Here is a 6,946-nt window from a genome sequence, read left to right on the forward strand (position 1 = left end):
AAATAAGGTTTATAGTTTAATTTATGAAGACTGTACCAATGTTAATTTCTTATTCTCGATAGCTGTACATGTTGACATTACAGGAAACGGAGTGACAGATATAAGGCAATTCTTTATACTATGCTTACAACTTTTCTATAACACGACCACTTGTTCAAAATAAAAACAAAAAGGAAATCCTTACAACATGAAAAAAGAAAAGAAAACCTCCAATCATTTTGATTCTTGGCTATAGGCCAGATACTGTTCTAGTCATTGTCATGAGTGAGATAGCTAAACTCTCTATCTGACTTATATTCCTTTTTAGATACTGTATATAGTGAACAAATAGAAAGGAAAAGGGGAACCATTAAATACAAACTGAAGAAATTTAATGAGTAAAAATTTAATAAATATTTATAATGCCAACTGAAATAGCCCATAAACTATTTTACCAATAGGATAGAGATTTACAAATTAAATACCATACAATTACCACACCCTCTCCTCCCTCCCGCCACCAAGTCTGCCATCTAGTGATAGGAAGGGGAGCTGCACCAATACATCAATAGCCCTTAAGCAAGTGTCAGCCCAAAGTGTTTAAGGACTATACGATTTTAAGAGGAGCTGTGGCAGAAGCAGAGTTAGAACCCAAGCTCTAAATTGCCCATCTAATCACCCCCCTCCAATTTTCAAAAATTTACCAAGTAGCATTAGAGTAATGGCTCAGAGGACAGAACACAGACCTTAAAGTCAAGGTGCTGGGGCTCAAATCTTACCTCTAAAACCAACAGGATGACCTTAGGTAAGTTACTGACATTCGTACTCAGTCCAGGTGACCGAGTGACATCACATACAGTTGTGGGGATCAAATTGGTAAAATGCTTAAAATGATGCCTGGCTTGTAGTAATACCTCAATAAATACTAGTTCTCACTGCCATTACTGTCATCATGGTCTCCCATAAGCAGATTATGTTCTTTACACATCTTAACCCTAACCCTAACCTCACACCTGTCAGAATGACTGAAATAAACAACATAAGAAACAACAGGTGTTGGCGAGGATGTGAAGAAAGGGTCTTACATTGTTGGGGGTAATGCAAACTGGTGCAGCCACTCGGGAGAACAGTGTGGAGGTTCCTCAAAAAGTTAAAAATAGAACTACCCTCAAGAAGCTGATCCCATTCACAGTTGCACAAAAGGCCATAAAATACCTAGGAATAAACCTAACCAGGGATACAAGAGATCTGTATGATGAAAACTATAGAAAACTTATGAAGGAAATTGAAGAAGACACAAAGAAATGGAAAAACATTCCATCCTCATGGATTGGAAGAATAAATATAGTTAAGATGTCATTACTACCCAAAGCAATCTACACATTCAATGCAATTCCAATCAAAATTGCACCAGCATACTTCTCAAAACTAGAACAAACTACCCTAAAATTTGTATGGAACCACAAAAGAACCCAAATAGCCAAAGTAATACTGAAGAATAAAACCAAAACGGGAGGCATCACCATCCCAGACTTTAGCCTCTACTACAAAGCTGTCNCAGATACCAAAATAGAGATTTGATTCAAGAGTCTTCTGTCATCTCCAAAACAGAGTTTCAAAGTATTACGTAATGTAACCAGATTTTCCAGTTACTTCAGCTAAATTTTATTCAGCTTTTTCTCCCCCAACTTTTTTATTTAAATTCTAGTTAGTTAACATACAGTGCAATTTTGGTTTCAGGAGTAGACTTTAGTGGTTTCTCACTTACAAACAACACCAGTGCTCATCACAAGTGCCGTCCTTAACACTCACCACTCTCCAGTCCATCCCCCCCTCACCTCCTTCCATTAACCCTCAGTTTGTTCTCTGTCTTTAAGTTGTTAAGGGTCTCTTACGGTTTGTTTCCCTCTCTCTTTTTCTCCCTCCCATATGTTCATCTGTTTTGTTTCTTAAATTCCACACATGAGTGAAGTCATATGGTATCTGTGTTTCTCTGACTGACTTATTTTGCTCAGCATAAAACACTCTAGCTCCATCCACATTGTTGCAAATGGCAAGATTTTGTTCTTTTTTATGGCTGAGTAATATTCCATTATATTTATATACCACCTCTTCTTTATCCATTTGTTAGTCGGGGGACATTTGGGCTGTCTCCATAGTTTGGCTATTGTTGATAATGCTGCATTAATGTTGGGGTGCATGAGCTCTGCTACTGGCCAAGTTCACTGCATTAGCCCCCATCTAGCATATCTCATTCAGAGCAACGAATGCCCTTCATTGAGCATTCCAAATCAAGAACATAGTAGACACTCAAACTATTGAAGTATTTAAGGAATTAATTCCATAATTGATTCAACTGAAATTTATTGAGCATCTATTATTCTCTATGCATTATTGGCACTGAGACAACAAAAAAAAAAAAATTAAAAAAAATACCCCAGCCCTTATGAAGTTCACATACTAGTGGGAGAAGACTGTCACTAAGCCAAGTTAATAAATAAAGTATATGAGAGTGACAAGTGTTAACGAGAAAAGCAGAAACGACAAGAAGGATTGTGACTGTGTAACAGGGCTGCAAGTTAGAAGTCTGGAGGTTGATATCTGTAAGTGAAAACTGGGAGTGTGGCCAGAGCCACAGATGGACCTGTGGTCCACGCAGGAATTCAGGTGGCATGGGGACACATGAAGACGTGGTGGCAGAGCCCACTGGAGCCTTATATGCACCAGGAACCAAGGAGCATCCTGGAGAGAATTCATGTTCAGGAGGAGAGTCAGGGTGTCCGTGAGAATAAGGACAGTGGCTCAGGTTCAGAGAGAAAGGGCAATTGGACAAGCAGCCCACGCGTATGCTCGGGTCATGTCCCACTCTCGAGCCGGAGTCTCAGGACAAAAAAGTGTCATGTGACAGTTCAGATAGCCTCTGCATCATCCCTGAACAAGACTGGGAGAGCAATGCAGCCTGGCTTGGGAGTGACGGGATGGGACATGGCAGACAGGGGGCGAGAGCTTGCCGACCCAGCCTCCACTGCAGGCACTGAATTGCCGCCTCTTACCAAATCCTTGGGCCCACAGGACTGGGGCAGCAGGTCCAGGCCTGACCCAGTGCAGTTCTGGGCGCAGCACCGACAGAGGGTGGCACCTTCATGGATCTGTTAGTGACATCACAGGTGACTTCTGTGGCACCAGAGAGAGGGGAGCAGATTCCACACTGAGCCAACCACAAGGAAGGGAAAAGTGGGGGGTCCCAGAGGGGATCTGGGCACCATGGAAGTAACAGGTGGAATTCTGAAGGACCCATAGTAACCATGAGAACAAGTGCAGAACGGGTCTGTGAGTCTGGCGTAAGCTCCATAAGACTTAAAGATGTGATTAGCAGAAAGCAGTATTTACAAAAAAAAAATCTGTAGATTGCATATAGAACCTGGAAACCTGGCCAAGCCCCAGTCTGGCAAGTGTCAGCCAACAGCCTTACTACCTCTTCACATAAGTCTTTTCCACACTGATGGTCAAAGATTCTTGGGGACTAGACTGAGGGATTCTTAGCACAGATGTATTAGAGCTGTTGTGAGTGACTCTGACTCATGTCCACATTACTAGACAATTCCATCACCCATTTAAGCATCTTAATGGCACCTGCACTGTCACACTTAAATTGTCAAAGATGCTATCTACATATAACCGAAACAAACCATGAGCAGGCATTGTACCCACACTCTAACCTCTCCTGTTTCTGCCAAAATGATTATTAACATGGAAAATGCTCCTTTATGATGTGTTTTATGTAGCTTATACTGCACCGTTCCCATTATAAAGGTGGCCATTTGGGAGCTCAAGTGATGTTTCCAGAATGCAAATCTGATCAAGTCATTTGCCTCAGAAGAAGGTCCTCATTTCCTGAAATGGCTTATAGGGCTCTGACTAGTAGGCCCCCACCCATCACTCAACACATACCCTTGCCCATCGCAGCCTTCTCATAGTGCCCAGTGTCATTCTGACCCAAGTGTCATGACTGCTCTGAAGTCTGTCTTCCCTGCTTATGAAGACAAGGACTGAGGCTCTTAAGCTCTTTGGTATTCATTTTATATAATAATACACACTGGGCTTGGAACTTAGGTGCTCCAGAAATACTACCTTCCAAAATGAACCAGGGTTATCAATGAGTAATGATGTGACAAGAATCTTTTAAAGTCATTCACCCTTGGGCAGCAAATCTGGGGTGGACTGGAGGTATATGTGCTTTTTTGCATTGGATTGAGGGTGGGCTGGGTGCCTCATTGAACTCTGCTTTTTCTACTGACACAAAGGAAAAAACAAGTGCCACCAATGGAAAGAAACGAAAGGAGAAACTTCCCCCAGAAAGGCCCCAGAGCAAGAAGGGTATGACACTCTCAGGAAGAGAACCAAAGGAACACGGGGCATGAAATCAAAGACCGAGAGCTGGTTGAGCATCAGTGTAATTGCTACCAGAGGAACTGAAGCCTCTTACCAGCTGCCCTTTTCTGGTGCCCTAGGTAACTTACAGCCACTCAACAGGATGACCACAGACCATGATATAATATCCAGGAGTATTAAGGTAGGAAAACCATGTAACTTATCATCCGACCAGGATACTTTGGAGCGTGAAATGGGAAGCTGTTGATGGTTACACAAGGACAACAGAGGTGAGCCAGGACTGGGCCAGCCATACCAGGATTATAGTCTCCCCGTTAATCCAGACACTCCAAGGACAGCTTGGGAGAAGGAGCTAGATTCTTCAATGCAGAAGATCAAGGGGAGATTTCCTCCCAAGAGTGGGTCTCCATTAAGTCTTCATTTCTGCCATTCCATTCTGTTCCTGAAAAAAAAAATGACGGATTTAGACGTCAAGGGGAAAAGTGGTACTTACCAGTAAACACACAGACAAATCTCTCAGTACCACTATCCAGGTGGTGATTTCTTTTTTCACTTTGTCTTTTAACTGTGCGGCAATTTCACATGGAGAAGGCTATGCCGAACAGAGAGACCCGAGAAAAGTCTGATGTTCTAGGCCCCACTGATGCACAAGGACTCGGAATCTGGTTTGATGCTATTTATTGGCCAGGGGGGAGTCTCAGGCTTCCCTGCGCATTAAGATGAGGATGTGAATGCGTTTAGGAAAGCAGCAATTTTGCCTGAGTCACTGTGACATTGTACAACCAAACACTGATTTGGAGGCTCAGTGTTCTTGAAATAAGAAAGAAAAAAAAAAAGACTTCGGATAAACTCAGAAGAGTGCTTAAGTATGAAAGGGAATAAAACCGACAGAAATGAAAACAAAATACTAGCAGAAAACACCTAAGAAAAAAGTAGAGACTTTTTGGGTTTTGAGATCAAGGTGAAGGAGATTTCCTCCCCACCTCCTTTTTTTTGTTGTTTCTGTTGTTGTTATCGTTTATTAGTCTTTAAGTTTTCTGGAGCAGTTTTAGGTTTATAGAAAAATGGAGCAAAAAGACTTCCCATCTACTCCCTTTGCCCCTTCCTCTGAATTTCCCATTAACATCTGGGATTAGTGTCATACATTTGTTACAAGTGATGAGCCAACACTACTACTACTACTACTACTACTATTAAATTTGTAATTACTTAAATACATTGTTATTAACTAAAATCCATAGTTTACATTAGGGTTCACTCTTTGTGCTGCACGTCCTATGTGATTAGAAAAACGTATAAGGACACGTATCCTCCTATATGGTGTCATATTGAACAGTTTCATGGCTCTCCGTGCTGGACACTTGGGTTGTCTTCCTGTCTTGGACATTATGAATAGTCCTGCAATGAACCTGGGAGGACAGATATATCTTCAATACACTGATTGCATGTCCACTGGAAATGTATCCAGAAATGGGATTGCTGGTTCTGACAGTTCTATTTTTAACTTTCTGAGGAATCTCTACTGTTGCCAGTAATGGCTAAACCAATTTACATTCTCACTGGCTGTGCATAAGTTTTTCTCCTTTGTTTACATCCTTGCCCACACTGGTTAGTGCTTTTCTTCTCGAAATCGCCATCCTAACAAGTGTGAGGGGTTATCTCGTGGTGGTTTTGATTTGCATTTCCCTGATGATTAGTGATGTTGAGCGTCTTCTCATGTACCTGTTGGCTATTTGGAGGTCTTCTTTGGAGAAATGTCTATCCAGGTCCTTTGCCCATTTTTTTTTTTTTACTGAGATATAATTGACATATAATATTGGCTCTCTGAAGAGTGAAAATAGCTGTGCTCTCCCCATCCCAGCCAGGGTACCCTAAAAAGCTCCCCATCCTACAAAGGGGCTTCGGAGAATGACTCCAGTGCCCCTCCCAGCTTTGCTCTCACAGGCTGATTTCATCACTGTCAATCCAAGCCCTCCTCTCCTAGCCCCACACCCACACTGGTGTTTCTGAAGGCTCCTCTGTGAGACTTATTCTCGGCTTTGACTCTAAATGATGACCATCGCCGGCTCAGTACCCATCGCTTCAAGTGGGCCTTGGGGTTCGAGGACTGCCTGTGAGCAGCCATGCATTCTGAGTCTTTTTAATAGATGGAGGCCGAGACCAGGGAGTGCCAGGCAGCTCGGCCATGGTCATGGCCACGGTACTTGGTCTATGTGATGCCCCTGAGCTCCTGCACAGCACACACCGGGTTCACGTAGAAGGATCCAGCATTCACTGGGCAGGTTCCAGTCATTGTTTCCTTAGGATGTTTAAAGTGAAAAGTAGATTCCAAGATACAACTCCTATTTTTCTCCAGCCATCATTGTTGCTTCGGGCCTCTCCACTGCTCCACAGTTAAACTCTCTGTGCCCGGGTACCATTGGGTTATTCTGTGAAGTAGGCCAAGGTGGCTTCTTGGCTTTATGCCATGTGACAAATGGGCTTATAAAGGATTGCTAGGATGGTATGAGCAGCAAGATAGCTCCTTTATAATATCATTATTATTAGAAAATAAAGTCTTCCCCATCCTTCAATG

At 42.5% G+C, this 6,946-nt stretch overlaps 1 protein-coding gene across 1 annotated transcript in view; it reads right to left on the reverse strand.

Moving 5' to 3' along the window:
• SERPINB7 (serpin family B member 7) overlaps window positions 1-4,780 on the reverse strand; it is a 66,964-nt gene extending 62,184 nt beyond the window's left edge. Inside the window, exon 1 of the mRNA XM_077777629.1 lies at window positions 4,667-4,780. The gene's annotated coding sequence lies outside the window, so the exon portion shown is untranslated. The remainder of the gene's footprint in view (window positions 1-4,666) is intronic.
• Between the last annotated feature and the right edge of the window lie 2,166 nt (window positions 4,781-6,946).

The sequence above is a fragment of the Crocuta crocuta genome, unplaced genomic scaffold (assembly GCF_008692635.1).
Source record: "Crocuta crocuta isolate KB4526 unplaced genomic scaffold, BGI_CrCroc_1.0 scaffold36, whole genome shotgun sequence".
In the NCBI taxonomy this organism is placed as follows: domain Eukaryota; kingdom Metazoa; phylum Chordata; class Mammalia; order Carnivora; family Hyaenidae; genus Crocuta; species Crocuta crocuta.